Below are 17,890 nucleotides of genomic sequence, written 5' to 3'. Positions count from 1 at the left end.
TGCTTGGAAGGCCTGGTAGGGGCGGTTACAGGCTTGCGTCACTCATATAAAGCTTGTATGTGCTATACTGAAGAATATCAAGTCTGAAATATTTGCTTGACTATCAAAATATTCCAGTGTTTTCCCAGTCACCCAAGCAAACTACCATGCTGACTTTCAGCCATTATGACAAAGCATCACCAGTCATCAGGTCCTCTGACTAGGAGGGCCCATGTCACAGTCACTTATAAAGAGAGGATGGCCGGGCTGCTTTGGACTGATGGACTTGGGGTGAGGGAGAGGGATGATGGCGGGAACAGCCAGAGGCTGTCTTAACCAGAACCTCACTGCTGACCAGAGTTGGGGACCGTGAGAAGATGGCAAAACCCTGTAAATGTTGGTGTCCAACATGTTGCACGAAGGATTTTCCACAGAGACACAAAGCAAAGAAATCACCCCAGAAAAGGAACAAAAGCCTAAGGTACTGATGACACTTTCTGATTGCAAAGCAGACTTTAAAAACTAAGTAATGACCACGTTGGCTTGGCCATTTTCTAAAACACATTGTATCTAAAGTGGGCATGCCAAAACGATGAATCCCAGGATAGCTATAAATGCGCCCAAACACATTTGCTGACAATGTCATATCACAACACCAGTGAAAGCATAGAACATAAAGTATAGCTCATCATACAGCCTCCAAAATTCTCCCCTAGCTATTTTTTCTACATGCCCTTCTACCTCTCCAAACTCCCCAACTCTACTAGCACACAAAGAACCAGATGTCCATGTTCCTTGTGCTGTATAGCCTCCCTCTGTTCTTGTCCACTTTGTAGGAGACACTGTTATCACTGGACCTACTTCTTTGAAAGTAGGCTCTCAAACACTTTGAAACCGTGCCTTTGATGGCCTTTTCAGATAAGAGTTGGCAAGGTCCCTATGTGAAGAACACAAAACTTTACAGTGTTCCCTCACAGCTTTTCATTTTTATCCATAGTGAGGCACACATGGCTTGGCTGAAGAAACTGCTTGATTCCATGCAGTACCAAGTCATATTTGTTCCCATGGCTGACTCAGACGACAGCCCCTCCTGCGGCAGGTCCAAGACCACCATAATCATCATTGAGCTTGCCTCTCCACCCCAGGGCCTCTGAATAAACCATCATCTTTCTCTGAAAAAAAAGGTGTTTTTGAGTGCAATTATTTAGCTAAGGAGTAATCTGTGGCCTCTGAAATACCCCAGCTTTTTTTATGTAATAAGATAGTGGGGTGTGGTAGGTTGGGAGAGAAGCAGGTGAGTCAGAGGAACTATGCCACTTTTTTCCTGTTTGAGACATTGCTAATGAAATTCATGGTTGGGCTTTGGTTTGGGACAGGTTGAGATGCTCTGACTCTGAGAAGGGTTTAGTTTGATAACTTCTCTAAACTGGGCCAGACACTGGCTAGTCTGCTACTTCTGATGGTGGTGATGGTAAGCAGATTTCTAGGAGATTATACTTCTAGCTTCATCTGTTGGCAGCCATGAAGACAAATATTTTTCTGAGAAGCCAACACTAGCCCAGTATAATCAAGAGGTAGAACAAAGGTACAATGGGTTTACAACTGGATATGCCTGTTTAGAACACAGGCCACAGAGGGCAACATTCCTAATCTCACAGTGTGTCCCACACCTAATGTATGGTGGGGACCAAATATCTGATAGATATTTGATGTTCTTTGCACAATCGAATCTTTACATAAAGGTACCAGGTCATTCTCTACCTCCAGTCATTACCAATAAATTGCAGATGTTTTGTCATGCACAGGACCTTCTGGAGGTCATCAATGTGTTTCTGAAAAAACGAGCAAGAGGGATCTGGGGAGACAGTTCAGTGGGTAAAGTACTTGCTATATAAGCATGAGGATAAGAGTTTGAGTGGGTGTGGTGGCCCAACTGTAATTTAGCACAAGAAAGGCAGAGACAAAGGATTTCCAGACTAGCTGTGAGTACCACTGTGGGTGTCAGTGATCAAGATACCCAACATCAATCTTGGGCCTCAACACTCCCACATACTTATGCCTCACCATGCACATACACATACACATGCAGACATATTTAACCTTCCCACATAACAGCAAGGCCAAAGATAATCTGTAAGGGTGAGGATTTTTTTTTTATCTCTTCCTTAGTCCATGAGAGGAATAGAAACTGGAAAAGGGTTAGATTGGAGGTGTCTCCTGATGCTCAGTCGAATAAGGTGGATCCCAGAGCCTTGGCTCATGTTCTAGGTGGTGATGGATTTCTTTGATGAGCACTTTTGTTCTTTGGCCACCATATTTGACCTCAAAATGAGGTTGGGGAGCAATGGTAGAGTAGTGTTTGAAGTTCTTGGGCTAGAATCTCCGAACCTAATAGCAGAGAGTATTGAAGTACAGCGTACTGGAGTAACACTACAGGAAACTAGTTTATCTTGTGGCAGTAGGTTGTACTCATTTGACAGGCATATCTCATGGTAGGCGATGACAGTCATACATACACTGACTGGTATAGAAACCTCAGGGAGAGTGCCAACCTGCTTTTTTTTTTTTTTTTTTGAGAAAGAGCACAAGCATAAAGTTAGGTGAGTAAGGGGTGGGAGGGGTAACCTGGGAGGAGTTGGGAGCGGGGAAAGAGTATAATCAAAATATATTATGAAAAGAAAAAACAAAACATGATGAGAAAGGAGGCCGGAGACATTCTTCAGCTGGGCCCCCACTCTTGGACCTCTAGCTCCTGGGAGACTGGATTCTTTGTTCTCCATAGTCTTATGTCAGTTTTTGCTTCATTTTCCCAAGAGGTCCATAAAGTATTTGTGGTAACTTGTTCCCTTTTCTTTGAAGATCCTCTTTTGGGCTCCTTTTTTTGTGGGATGGTAGTTTTTTATTAGCAGGGTCATTTGTGTGGGAGTGGGGAGTGGGACTAGGGCACAGAACCTACGCATCCAAACCAGATGTTTCTCAGGTAGTTAAGCCAATGAAAGGAAGAAGGCAGCCAATAGACTATTTATAGGGTGAGGCCGTGTGTGATGCAATACTGGCCATAACATTACAGTCACATGATCCTGTGTACCTCCTCATCATGTCAGATGATGCAGCTGACCCCTATTTTTCCCCCTTTTTTAAAAATTTCAGTTAGAAACAAGCTTGTTTTACATGTCAACCCCAGTTTCCTCTCCCTCCCCTCCTTCCCTGTCCCCCACCTATGCCTTTATCCCATCCTCTTTCTCCTCCCCAGGGAGGGTGAGGCCCTTCATGGGGGAGCTTCAAAGTCTGTCATATCATTTGGAACAGGGCCTAGGTCCTCCCTAGTGTGTCTAGGCTGAGAGAGTATCCCTCTGTGTGGAATGGGCTCCTAAAGTACATTCCTATACTAGGGATAAATACTGATCCACTACTAGAGGCCCCATAGATTTCCTAGGCCTCCTAACTGACACCCACCCACGTTCAGGGGGTCTGGGTCAGTCCCATGCTGGTTTCTCAGCTATCAGTCTGGGGTCTATGAGCTCCCCCTTGTTCAGGTCAGCTGTTTCTGTGGGTTTCAGCAGCCTGATCTTGACCCCTTTGTTCATCACTCCTCTCTCTCTGCAACTGGATTCCAGGAATTCTAGCTGGCCCCAAATTAAACACTAGGAGCTCATGAACTTGAGTCCCTCCTGTCTATCTAGAATTTATTCTTTAAAATCTTTCTTTGTTTTCCTGCTTTTCAGTATTTTATAATTGTTCAGTTCTATGGGCGTTCAATACATCTTCAGTTACAAAAGATAATTTCATTGCTGTAGCATTCCTATTTAGTGGCTTAGAGGACAAATGTCTTCTACATGGTTCAATAGAGGGTCTGGGAAAACCATATAATTTAGTCACTGCCCTGAAAAAGCTAGGTGTTTTTTTTTTTTAATGGGAAACTTACATGTTTTACCTCTTAGTGGCTTTAGAAAAGTTGCAATGTCTGTCAACACTGGCTCCTCACTTCTTGGAGCCATTGTTTCCATACATCCCTTCCTACACAGCCTTGCTGGACCCTGAAGACTTTGTAACTTCTGTCCTAAGTTCTGCCAGCCCTTGATTCATGCTTGTCCACATCCAACAACTGGTTAGAGATGAGTTTGAAGTTCTAGGTGGGAAAGTGGTGTGTGAGAATCTGGTAGTATGGGCAGCATGACCATCTTCCCTTGGAGCTCCTTTTAAGACCTCCATATCTTATGAGACCTCTTTATTTGGGGCACAGGTTGAAAGCCATGAAGGAAATTCTAGGAGTTACAACCAAAGAGAAGAGACCCCTATCGCTGTGGGGGTGGTTTGGGTTTATGACGCTGGTAACAAACTGTAGCCCTCCCATTCCTGGCATCCACAATTATACTCTTGTGCATGTGATGCTGTGGTCTCTAAAGTCCGATTCATTTTGAATTAGTTGGAACAGCAAGAAAATTGGATCGAAGAAGAGGCAGACTCCCTCGGTTATAAGTACTGAGCTGAACTCAAGAAAGCCAGTAACAGAGAGGGAGGACTGATGACCAAAGGGATTAAGACTGGGCTGGTTTAACCCCCAGAAACAGCTGACCTGACAAAGGTTAACTCTTGAATCCCAGGATTCAGCCTGGGAATCCAGCATGGGACTGATCAAGACCCCCTGAATGTGAGTGTCAGTGAGGAGGCCTAGGTAATCTATTGAGCCTTGGGCAGCAGATCAGTACCCATCAGTATACACATGGACTTTGGACTCCCATCCAACAATGTGAGGTGCACTCTCACCCTGAACTCTTGGGGAAGGGTCTAGGCCCTGCCCTATATGAAATGACAGACTATGGACACCCCCATGGAGGGCCTCACCCTCCCTGGGGAAATGAGGGGATAATGAGGGGGTTGGGGGGGAGGGCACGGGAGGAGGGGAGGGAAAGGGAGAGGGACCTGGAACTGACGTGTGAAGCAACCTTGTTTCTTATCTAAATTTAAACTGAAAAATAAATTTAAAAAAAAGAAAATTGTGTAGGGCAGATGAGATGCCTTAAATGTGTTCTGGCTTTGTGTGTGGGGAGTCCTTTCAACTTTGTGGGTTCCTGGAGGACAAGGACCAGGTCTGACCTCCATGGGTGCCTCCAGTCTTGTCAGTGACAGTGGATGGTTCAACAAAATACCTCACTGAATCAGTGGTTTATAGTCATTCTCTCCTGTCCCAAGGAGAAAACCATATTTTCCTTTTGAGTTTCCTTGCTTGGAGTGAGGGATGGAATTGAGGCTCTTTCTTCTTAGACTTCTGAGTCTGTGAAACTCAAGAGGATGTTACATTTTGGGAGTTACTTAATTTTATCACATCTTTAAGTAGAACTTAAGGTAAGGATATGAGTTGAGGCTTCTTAATGGGAAGTGGATTGCAAGAAGGAAGGAAGGGAGAGGATGTGTGGGACATTAAAAGAAGAGACCAAGAATATGTTACTGAGCTGGATATTGCTGTGGATGATGGGGTTCAGTCCTGCTGGCTACCCAGTGAGTTCTGTAGAAGATGAAGAGATTGGAACACTTGCCCATGATTCCACCTGTTCTGGAAAGCCTCACCTGGGAGTGGTAATTGCTTCTTTCCTGCTGCCTAGCATCTTTGATAGGTAGGATGCTTTACCTTTTGCTGTTACTTTTTTTCCTCATTTCTTTATGTCCTAAACCAAAATTGAGGTGAATATGCATCATTTACATTTCTCTTTCTCAAAACACAAGCAATATCAAACAAACAAAACTCAGACCTCACTCCCTGTATCCATGGCATCTTCTAAGGGAGTGATGTTAGGCTGAGGGTTGCTGCCTCTTGAAGCACTTGCTTCTGTAAGCTATATCCTACTAGTGCCTGACCCAGCAGACACAGAGAAGATCCACCAATGTTTGTCCCATGACTATATGTATATTCAAAGATTGATCATGCACATTTCATAAAAACAAATGGGTTTTCTTGTTGCTAAAATATAAATCTCTGTCTCTTCCTCTTCATACTACGTATGATTTGGGTTTACACAATGTATTAACTAACACTTGAATTATAGTGTATTTCCAATGATTTTTTTATTCAAACACACACAAGAATTTTTACCACAATCGACTATTGTTCTTTAAAAAATTAGTATATTAGAGTTAACTGTTGAAGTGCAATGACCAGGTCAAATGGGACCCACCCCCTCTCCTGCATCTCTCAACTAAATTGCTCCACATAAAGTTTTTATTGACCTGAAGACCCATCAGCATTGTGGGAGACCATTAAAGGTGAACTCTGGCAATGACCTGAGAGGGAATGACTAAGAAAGGTTGTCAAATTTATTGGTTAGAGTGTTTTTAACACAGCAGAGGCAGATTAAGGCAGTGTTCTTATTAACTAGGATGGGACAGTTGGCATTTTTGATCATTTTTGATCTCCTGTCTTCTCTGAATTCTAAAAATAGCATATGTCCACAAGTATAGATGTGTGTGCACACACAACACACAGAAAACAGCCCCCACTTGTGACATGTTTTGCTTTTCATGGCTTCACTTCTCCACATTAAACTATGACATGAAGCCATTCAGTGAAGGATTTTCAGAAATAAACACTCCTTTAATATGAAATTATACAAGGCTCTGAGTATTGTCCAGTCCATCTTTTCATTCTCTCTAGGTTGAGACACAAGTCACCCCTTTATCCACCATATCTGTGTTGTACATGCCACCAGCCTCCCTGCCAGGCATTAAATCACTGCCATGGTAATGCAGTGCTGTGTTCAAAGAATCCTATGGTTAGGAAGTGCAATAGTAGGGATGGAGGCTATTTAGTTTTACCAAAGAGAGTCTGTGGGTGCAAAGGGAAGGCTCTCGGCATTACAGAGGGCTTGGCACTGTGTGCTTTCAGGCACTCACTCGAGGTCTTGGAATGAACTTCCCACAAATAAGGAGGACTATTATAAGAGGTGCTTTTAAAAGAGTCCCATTGGGGCGCTATTTAACTGAGCTGTCAGAGGTTCTAAATTGACCCTCACATCGTTACACCTTTATCTTCTGTGCATTCACATAATAACTGGGGTGTTAGGTATTCTGTAGTCCAATGCTCATGGTTATAAGTGTAAAGATGACTCAAATAAATAGAGATCTTGGAATTTCAAGTTACTAAATGCTTCGGAGAAATTGACAGAATGCTTAAACTGGTTATTGATAAACTGAGTTTGAAGCCTTGACTTTTCCTTTGGTGCTTCTTTCCCAGGAACTAAATAAAGTTCAGAGAAAGAGATTAAATGTAGATCATGCAAAAGAGGGAAATAGAAAAACTAGGAGGCTCCAAACTTCAGTTTAGGCTTCGGATTAGCATAAACTATAGTTTTTTTTTCCTGATCTGTATGTGTATGATTGAGGGGGCACGAATTTCGAGGTCAGAGAACAAACTTGGGAGTCTTTCCTCACCTCCCACCTTATTCGAGACAGGGTCTCTTTGTTGTTCACTGTTACATAGCTTGTGAGCGTCTCTTCCTATTTCTTATTTTGCTATAACTCATCCGTAAAGCACATAGGCATCAGGGATTTGAACTTAGGTCTTCATGTTTGTGTGACAAGCCCTTTCTTATTGACTCCTCTCTCCAGCCCACAAACCACATTTGTTGATTAGCACTTGGGGGAAAGATGACACACACGTACACCGGAACTTCCCAGCACCTTATCAGTCTTTCTTGCTTTGACACAGGGCTTGTTCCTCCTGACCCCCACCCCATGAACCTATGATCATTGGAAATGTGGAGATAGAAACTAAGAATTCTCAGCCTTAAAATAAACCCAGACATATATATTTTCTCTGAGGCTCCCCACTAGGGACACAAAGGTCTTGTCTTTGTGGATGAGTCAGGCAGACATCTGGTTTCTGGCCTGGCTGGTCCCCACACTGTCTAAAAGACAGGCCATCCCTGCGGAACATCAGTAGGAGCTGTTGTCTATCCAATCCTGGCATCAGCACATATCCATGGGGGTGTTTGGACAGAGTTACACATTTCCATACTACTGAGACACTGGGTCATAGGATACAAGACGAGAGAGCATGATTTTCAGAGTTAGGATGGGCTTGTGGTTTCTAGAATCATGGTGGCTAGCAGCATATGGGATTAGAAAGTGTGTCTGTGGTACTTGTATTCTGTTACTGCCCCAAACTGTCCTAAATGCAATGACAAAAAATTAAGTCAGAATTAAATATACAATGACTCCAAAGAAGTTTTGATGGTGTTTATAATTATATTACCCAAGTTCACTTCAGTTTAACTTCTTTTTTTTGGTGTGGGGGAGCAGGTTCAAGACAGGGTTTATCTGTGTAGCTTTGGAGCCTGTCCTGGAACTCACTCTGTAAACCAGGCTGGCCTGAAACTCACCGAGATCTGCTTGCCTCAGCCTAAGGAGTGCTGGAATTGAAGGTGTGTGCGACCACCACCTGGTATCAGTCTAACTTGTTAATATGTAACATGTATACTCTGCACTGCGCATGTCATTGTATAACATGGCTCTAGTGAATGCCACCTGACACACATCAGCTCAGACTATCTAAGACTGTTGAATGTTATGAATTGCAGTGCTTTTACTCCACACATTTCTTTCAGCTTAGAAATATAATGACCTAATTACTGAAGACAGAATTTTTGTTAGTATTTTCCTACTAATATTTTTACTTGTATCAAATTAGTATGCCTTTGCATTGGATTGGGTGAGAATATTTTGCTTTAGAAGTTGCTGATTTGTTTCATAAAAATTTATGAAGTGAATTCTGTCTGAGGATTAATATAGAATTTTCAACAAATTAAAAATGGCCTTAAACACACTTCTGCTATTTTGTAATATGTATTTATGTGAAGTGACATTCTTGGAATTGACACTTACAAAATCAAAGTATCAATAAACTCTGGAAAGTGCTGGAGATGGTCTATCTCCAATTAAATCACTTCTCTCCTTCCACTTTAGGTTCTGGGGATTAAATTTAGGTCATCACGTCTGTTCAACAAACATCTTTACCCACTGAGCCATCTTTCTAGTCCCTGTATATGTATTTTACATGCCTGTGTATGTGGAGTCTTAGGTGAAAAGGGTCAAGTGGAAAAAGTTCAAGAAGAAGCAATAGCTGGAATGATTTCTTTCTCTCTGGGATGTCAAGCCTTTGCTTATACACACAGAAAATGCCAGGGGTAGCTTTCTGAACAAGAGTCGACCATATTGAGCCCACAGGAAGAAAAAGCACACAAAATCAGCATTTGAAGAGCCCCCTCCAAAGGGACGTGGGGCTTCTGCACAGAATCCTGGTGGTTTCTGTTATGTGGATACATGACAGTCATAATACGGACCAAGAAGCTATAGGAGTCAGGTGGTTGATTCAGAGAGTAGATGCTTCATCAGCTCAGGGCAGGGAAAGTCAAGTAAAATCAGTAAAATCAAGAAAGAATCAGAAAATTTCTCACAGGAAGAGCTGTGCATGTAGTTCAATGGTAGAACACTTGATTTGCTTGCAAAAGTCCTAGTTTTGATCCTGGTAACACACACACACACACACACACACACACACACACACACACACACATACGTTTCTCCTAGGAAGTAGAGCTTGACAAATGGACAGGGATCTTAGACTAGAAAACTTGGCACAGAAAAGATGATGACAAATTCACAAGACTGCTTTAAAGAGGGAGACTTACATGTGAAGCTTTCCTGGCTAGTTTTTATTGTGCAAGAATCACAGAGAAGTGGGAGCCACAGACTGGTCTGTGGATATTGTCTTAATTGTTATTTGATGTAGGAAGGCCCAGGCTACTATGGGTGGCACATTCTAGGCAGGGGGGCCTATGTTGTATAGGAAAGCTATGTGAGAAAGTCAATAAGCAACTTTTCTTCATGGTTCCTACCTCTCTTTCCATTTGAGTTCCTCTTCTGACTTTCCTCAGTGATGGCTTGTGACCTGCAGGTGTTATGTGAAAGAAAACCTTTCCTCTTCAAGTTGCTTTTGACCATGGTGTTTATCAGAGCAACAGAAAAACAAATCAAGACACCATATATCAAGGGGATTTAGTAGACTGGCTTACAGGATGAGGCCTGAATAGCCCCTCAATGGTTGCTTTACACTGGGAAGGCTGAGAACCCAGTAGTTAGTTGTTCAGTCTACAAGGCTGGATGTCTCAGTAGTTCCAATCCGGTGCTGGAGTCCTGTAGGATTTCTGGAGAGGTGCTGGTCTCCAGTCCGCATTTGGAAACCTGAAGAATCTGTTTGAATGTCAATGAAGGAATGATGCAACATTAGGTTAGATCTGTCAATCAGAGTGAAGGCAAGTGGGCAAAAGGCAGTTTCCTTCTTCTACACCCTTTTATCTAGACTGCCACCAGAAGGTACCACCTAGACTTAGGATGGGTCTCCTGCTATAGATAATCTGAGAAAAATCCCTCCCAGGAGTGCCCAGAGCTTGGGGTTTCAGTTGGCTCCAGATATAGTCAAGTTGGAAAACAAGACTGGCCATTACAGTGTCTGACTCAGGCAGTGTTCTCCATGCAGCAGTCTGAGAAGAACACATGGTAAGACAGACATATGTTCTAGTTAGGGGCTGGTCTTGCCTTTTCTAGATCCGAATGATCCTCAGATGGTGTCCTGTGTCTAGGCTCTTCATGGAAGGGACAATGACTTGGTTTATTTTCTGGCAACTGTGCAGGAAGTCAGGCAGCAGTGATTGTGCTGCAGCTGAGCTTCCGGAAGGATCATTCACGATTCTTTTCCCAGCCCCTTCAGTCTCCCGCTTCTTGCCGTTCTGATGACAACTGATGCAATTAGAGGTACCTTGCTTCAGCCATTGCTTAACGTCTCTACTAGATCCAGCCTAGGGCTGTGTAAGTAATGTCTACACACAATGAATTTTCCAGGATGCTCTCCACTATAAATTGTTGCTTTGGAAGGTGTGGTCATGGTGGCCTTGTTTTAAACTGCCAAAAAGCCTTTGTCCTGTTGGTGTAGTGGCTGGAGCTGTCTTGCCTCATTCAGCAAGATAAGTGCAGCTACCGTTAAGGTACAGACAAAGTGATTCTCATCTTCCTGCAGGTGAGTGAAGGAGGGATAAAACAGGTAAATTAAATGTGTGGTGGGGGTGGCATCACTTGAAAATCTGGACTCTTCAGCTCTGTATGAGGGCTGGTGAGACTGCTTTGGGAAGAATGGTCATGTTTCTTTGTCAGGGAGCACTTGGAGACCTGGAGAGGCAGGGAACAAGCAGGATCCTAGTGACCTCTTCTCAGGAAGTGAAGAACCCACTGTGACTACTCCAACTCCTATTAGCTCCATGTGGCTGGGTTCAGGTCTAGGTCCTACATTGATTTTCTGATGGCTTAGCTATTGGATGTGGAGCGACAAAAGGGATGGAGGAAAATAGAAGAAACTTCCAAGAGGGGATGGAGAAACACAAAGGGGTAAGACACGCTAACGGAGAGGGGACAGGAAAAGGGGCCAAAGAGATGAGGGACAATGGAGGAGGAAAACCTAACACAGGAGGAAGGAGAAGAAAATATCTTCCCTGCATCCTGGGGGCAGGTGTGTGTGTGACAGTGCTGTGGTGTGGGGCTTCATGTACCTTACAGCTTTCCAGGAGCTGACACTGAGCCTGGAAACAGATCTCGGGGAGAAGTGAGCTTTGCCGAAAGGCAGGTTCCTACCTCTGAGTTACAGAAATATGGCCAGCCAGGGAGAAAAGTGCTCTGAGGCCTTCCTGCTTCCAGAAGCCCAGAAAGTGAGGTTCATCTCCTTTCCACAGTCGGCCTGGCTTCACCCTCCTGCCACGCTCCCCCACCCCCTCAGATTCTCAGAACTCAACTCTCACTGGATTCCAGGAAATGGCTGGTGCAACTTGGTAACCAAATCCTCTGAATCCCTTTGTATATCTTTCTGCTTCCCTGCCCCCCTGGGTTGGTGTCCTTAAAGACTGTGTCCGGTTATGGAGTAGACCTGGCAAGTCAGGCTGGCCCCTGTGGGACCTATCCTGTAGTTCTAGACCTAGATCCTTACAAGTGCTACTCCAATGGGTCATCTTTCCATTTCCCAAGTCTCTCTTGGAGCTGCTCAGCAGGCCTAGACTTCCCCTGTAGAGGTTCCTCCCCTGGCCTAGGTTTCTCCTCGTGTCCAGGTTTCTCCACAAGATGAGGGATTCCAGGCTCTGAGCGTTGCATTTTCATTGTTCCCAGGGAAATCTTTGATTTCTAACCCAGGCTGCAGTCTGTGGTTTCCTGAATTGTATATTCTTTGTCAAGAGAAGGGAATGCATTACTTCAGGGTCAGCAGAGTCATCTTTCCAGTGAAGAAGCAGTGCTTGATCTGGTGGCAAAGGCTTGTAACTGGGGAAGTGTGGCATGGTGGTTACTCAGGAGGTCGAGACAGGAGGATCACAACATAGTGAGTCCCTGTGCCAAAATAAAAAGTAAAAAGAGGTTCAAGAAGGAACTCAGTCAAGAAAGTACTTGGTTCACAAACATGAGGACCTGATGTTTTTGTCCTCAGCACCCATGAAATAAGCCAGAGCTGGTGACATGTGCTTGCTTATAATATTGGTACTGGGGAGTCAGAGACAGGGTGATGTCTGACTAATTGGTGGGCTCCAGGCTAATGAGAGACTATGTTTCATACAAGGTAGATGACATCCCTGAAGATGACACCCAACGTTGTCCTCTAGTCTCCCCATACACATGTATACATGTATAGTCTCATCTTCACACATACAAGTGCCTGTACCTACACACACACATACACACACACACACACGCACGTGTGCGCACACACACACACATATTAAAAAATTGAAGTGTGTGGGAGACATAGCTCAGTGACAGTTCATTTGCTTAGCATGTGAGTGGTCTTAGTAGTAAACGCTGATCAAACACATTAGTCCACATACTTAGGAATCTGCTCAGGTTTTACATCCAAAGAAGGACTCAGAAAACTAGAAAGTAGGGAAAAGTTGACAGTGAGTAAAGGCTTTGTCCAGGTACTTAGGGATTCTCATGTGAATGGGTTGAAGGTTTGGAACTTCCTTACGATACAGTACGACTGTAAGGAAGTGCCAGACAGTCTCATGCCTCAGAACTGTTCCACCTTAGACTGTGGGGAGAGGGAAAGCTGCCACTCCCAAGCTAGAGTCTGTTTTCTTGGGGGGATGGGAGAGGACCTGAGGAACAGCTAAGGGGCCAGCTGTACACAGATGAACATGCTAAGTTCAGACAAAGCCTATAACAGAAGGCCATAGTGAGCCTGGACCAGCAGCATGCACTCACAGAGAAACCTGTCAGACTTGTAGATCTTCATCTCTCCCTGACATGGAGACACAGCCCATGTAGGGTTTGCCTAGAGTTGGAGGAGCACAGCTTAAGTTGGTGGGTGCAGCACACAGGAGGCCCAGCGCCCCATCTTGACTAAAACCACTTGGAACTTAACAAAGAGGCTCTTGAGAGGACTCGTCTCCCCGCAACTCTCTACAAACTGCAGTGTTTCTTATGTCTCCTTTTCACTTGCCACATCCTAGTCACCCCTTTGGGGCTGCAGTCTTGTCTGTTGCACCCAGATAAAAAGTGGATTGACCTAATCAGTCTGACTGGACAGCCTGGCTCCAGGGAAGTTTGTTGATGGTGCCATGGTCAGAAATGGAGCTGCCTGCAGAGCCGGACCCTTTCTCCACCTACGGGACCCCATCACTACAACATCTCTTTTCCAGAAACTACTGGTATTTGTTGGGCTTGCTCTTTTCTAGTGAGTCACAAGCAACTGCATTCCCAAGAAAGATAAGGGGTGGCTTTCTAGGGTTTCTGTGAAAATCATAATAGCAAAGTCATCTGTCAAGGTCGTGCTATGTTGCAGGCAGCAGCTAGAGGAAGAAAGAGTAGACTAAGACAATCTGGGAATGTGGTCCATCAAAACAATATGTCTTTGCATCCCTCAGTACTGTGAGCCAGTTGACGTCACATTATGGCAGGTTGTCTGCCATGGTTGAGGGTTCCTCCTGTCTCTGGGAGTACTGCCTGCTTCGTATCATGAGGCATGTGTAGGTAAAGTGACAGGGCAGAGTCCCCTCCTTGCAGAAGTGGAAACAGGAGTACTCTAAGGACACTTCAGAGCACTTGTTGATTTTCCTCCTGGCCTTTGCTTAAGTCCTTGGCATGAGCTGGAACCCACAGCTCCTGGTATTGTGGCAGGAACCAGGGCTCATGCCCAGGAATGTTGTCTACCAGGGAGGTCGAATATGTCCCTCCCAGGATCAGCTTGTGTGGCATTGAAGGATCAGTCAAAGGGATTTGTAAGCCTCAGGAAAACGGTCATCATTCAGGGCTGGATCAAAATTAGTCAAGTCTGCTGTGAAGGAAACCAACAAGGAGAGCCAGAGAAGAGAGAGGTACCAACAAGGAGAGCCAGAGAAGAGAGAGGCATCCTATTTTCATTTCTGTGACTGTGATTAAACACCCTGACCAAACACAACTCAGGGAGAAAGGCATTCCTTTAGTTTATGATTCCAGGTTCCAAGCCATCTCCACCGTAGAAGGGTTTGCAGTCACATGACAAGAATGACACATGTTTATTGCTCACTTACCCTTTTCATTTTTATCCAGTCTGGGATTACATGCTCAGGAAATGGTACCAGGAATAGTAGGTAGATTTTCTCACCCAAACCAGCATAATCAAGACTCTAGATTATGACTCTAGATTGTGTCAAACTGACAAAATAAAACTAACCACCACAAGGAATGTCATTAGCTCATGAGCTTTGGGGCAGCAACCCTAGGGTGAGAGGAGGTTGGGTTGGGACAGGGGATGATGGGATTGTCAGAAGGCTCACCTAGACCATGAGGAGGCTGACACAGGGCTTGTCTGGATGCCTCTGTGGCTGCTTTCCTCTGTCTCCGAGTCTTCTCTTCCATCTGCCTGCCTTCCTGTTCCAGAACTTAGGGAGGAGAGCATCCCTAACTGCCAATGTCAAAGTGAAAACCAATGACATCAGCGATGAAATCTAATCTTTGTTAAAGAGAAGGGGTTATGTAAATTGTTTTCCTTGTAAAGTATTGGTGGATTTTCCTTCTTCAAAATTTCAGTGTAAAGCAGAGGCACAGGAAGAGGACATAAGAGGTAGGAAGAGGACGATAGTCTCCTTTGGGGACCCAAGAGGACACCGGTGGAAAACATCGTAGGATCATTTGGGAAACTTAATTATTTCTATAATTATTAAGTGATCATGGTGCATGTATCACACTATGAGCTGTCTGGAGGCTCCAGTACCCTAGGGCTCTGCAAAGAACAAGTGGCTGAAGTTGTGTTTATTTGGTAGATCTCACATTCATGGTCCCACAGCCCAGGAGTCATTTCTTCTGTTCTTAGAAAGATTGAGGGAGCCAGCAGGAGGGCTCTCTCTCTCTCTCTCTCTCTCTCTCTCTCTCTCTCTCTCTCTCTCTCTCTCTCTCTCTCTCTGTGTGTGTGTGTGTGTGTATGTTGGGGCAAGTCTGTGGCTGCAGGGGGATTTGGGAAGAGCAAAGAAACACCAGCTCAGTCCACAAGATCAGCTATTTTCTGGTCAACCTCCCTTTCTTCTAATATTCCCAATTTGGGTCTTTGGATAATCCTTTGAAGGAGTGTTTACACAGCTGGCTCCATACAACATCAGGCCCTCTGGGGCTTCACCTGGGACCCCCCACCCATTCCTCTCCCTCTTCTAGTAAACATGTTTAGCAATTATTGCAGCTCTGTTAGTGTCAGTGAGTCTTACCAAGAGCATATGCTGAGAGAAGTGTTGTATGAAAAGCTGGTAGCTCACTGCTTAGCCTGCCTTGCCTGTCTTTGTCAATCACCCGGTTCCTTTCATTGAAGTAAAGTCTCTACCAGAAGGGACACTTGTTTGCTGGTTATAGAATCTCTTCCTTTGTAATATTTTTTATACTTTCAATAGGCATAGGTACTTTCTTTAACTTAGAATAGCACTTTTCATGCAAGGGACAGTAATTAGTTGTTGAATAACAGTACCTATCTATGTGTGTCCTGAATGCTAGAGCAGACAGCCTTCTGCCCTGCTTTTGCTCATGTTCCTTCCAGAAAGGCCCTCCCCGACCTCTATCCTCCCTACTCCACGGCTACTTCTTTCCTCCAGTCTGTAATTCACTTTGCTATGGAGAGTTTTGGCTACCCATCACTTGTCACCATCAACCCTTGGACACACTCCCTCTGAACACCTGTTCCTACTTGACCAGATCCTGCTTGCTTGGCTGTCTTCTCAGGGTGAATTAAGGCAAGCAGGCTCCATCCAGGAGGGATGGCTGACTGGCCAGGTAGTGACGGTGCTGAAGCTGTGTAGACAGATAAGCAGAGGCCTGGCCCTCGGAGGATCACTGCTCATTTTTGGGGGGTCAGGGCAGGGGCAGCTCATTCGGATACTATAGTTACCTTCTGGTCCATCCCAGGAGTTCTGTTTGGCTTGTATGTGCTAAAATGTCAGGTGGTTTGTAGACAGGTTGTAGAATAGCCCTTGGTCAAATCATGGGTGGACCACAACCCTAGACTCCCTACTGATAAACATTTGGCAAAAAATCTTGAACTGTGTGAGAAGCAGTTGACCCCATGGAGGTTACAGTGAACACTATCATCAATCTTATCTCATTTATAGTTTATGCGTTGCCATACATTTTATATCATACATTGAAAGGTTCAGGCATTATGCTGGCCTGCCCTGTTACCTGGCAGGATACACTCAGGCAGCACTCTGGCCAGCCCAGAGTTCTGTGAGAACCATGCAGGTGCAAAGGACCCTTTTAAAGGACGACCCCTGCCTGCTTATGTTCTTTTACTCTCGTCTTCCTCTCCATCTCATCCTCTCTCTTAATCTCATCTCTCTCTCTCTCTCTCTCTCTCTCTCTCTCTCTCTCTCTCTCTCTCTCTCTCTCTCTCTCTCAGCCCTGCACGGGTTGGTTACCTCTCACTCCTCTCTCTCACCCCTCTTTCCCTCCTTGTATACCAATAAAACTCCACGTGGGGATTGTTTGTGTCTCTTAACTGGGTAAACCTAGACGTTTTAACAACATTGGTTCCTTGACCAGGAACCTAGACATTTTAACAACATACATCCTCATATCAACAAAATTATTTTGGGTGCACTAGTTTTTTCTTTCTGGAAAGTTGATTTTTACCCATTACTCTCTCGTTCCATACCCCGGTCTGGACCATTCTGAGTTTGAATGCTTTCTTTGAAGAGAAACAAGAACCATATTTTCAGATGAGGATGCTTTTCTGAGTCCAATGGGATTAAAAAATCATCCCAGTTGGTGAGCCAGGCTTCATAAATGAAATCAGAGGCTAATACTGGGAGGTTCAACTAGACCTGGGCCCCTGGTATAAACAACACCAGCACACTGGCATCCTCCATGTTCTTCCTGCTTTCAGCATACACCATCCTCTATCCTGATTCTCTGGTTTCCAGAGATACTCCTGGCTTCCCTCCATGCCTTTCTGAAGAGGAAAGACCAGAAAGGGCTTGCATAGACCATATGAATGTTGCCTTGCAGGGCATTCTGGGGAAATGCTGCCCAGCTCGGCTCCTGGCCTTTCAGATACTCTTTGGTCATGCTCTGATATGTGCATCCAAATGAATCATTACAAGCAGAAAAGGGCTTGGATGATTCCAAGTCCAGGGTAATCAGATCTGGTTTGGAGGGACAGAGAGAAGCCATTTCAGAGAGAGCTGGAAGGGCAGGCCCTAGAGCAGACTGCTGGTGTTCTAAAAGAAGCCTCAGAGGCATGTCCCCATGGGGATCATCCATGCCTTCTCCAAGGGCTCCTCCTTCCTGCTCCTCTCTCAACTGTCCTTTGGAGCCATTGATTCTGAGGAGCTGAAAGTATCTAAGCATTCAAGCATCTAGCTTTTGGTAGGTT

The 17,890-nt window shown here is 44.7% G+C and overlaps 1 long non-coding RNA gene across 1 annotated transcript; it reads left to right on the top strand.

Moving 5' to 3' along the window:
- LOC121142627 lies at nt 1–1,153 on the top strand. Its single transcript, XR_005879653.1, has 2 exons — nt 1–460; nt 977–1,153. It is a non-coding gene; the product is annotated as an uncharacterized LOC121142627 (long non-coding RNA).
- The last annotated feature ends 16,737 nt before the right edge of the window (nt 1,154–17,890 follow it).

The sequence above is a fragment of the Mesocricetus auratus genome, unplaced genomic scaffold (genome assembly GCF_017639785.1).
Source record: "Mesocricetus auratus isolate SY011 unplaced genomic scaffold, BCM_Maur_2.0 Super-Scaffold_100010, whole genome shotgun sequence".
NCBI classification, from domain to species: domain Eukaryota; kingdom Metazoa; phylum Chordata; class Mammalia; order Rodentia; family Cricetidae; genus Mesocricetus; species Mesocricetus auratus.
The sequence above is the reverse complement of the archived record's forward strand: the minus strand, read 5'-3'. Positions and strand labels throughout refer to the sequence as shown.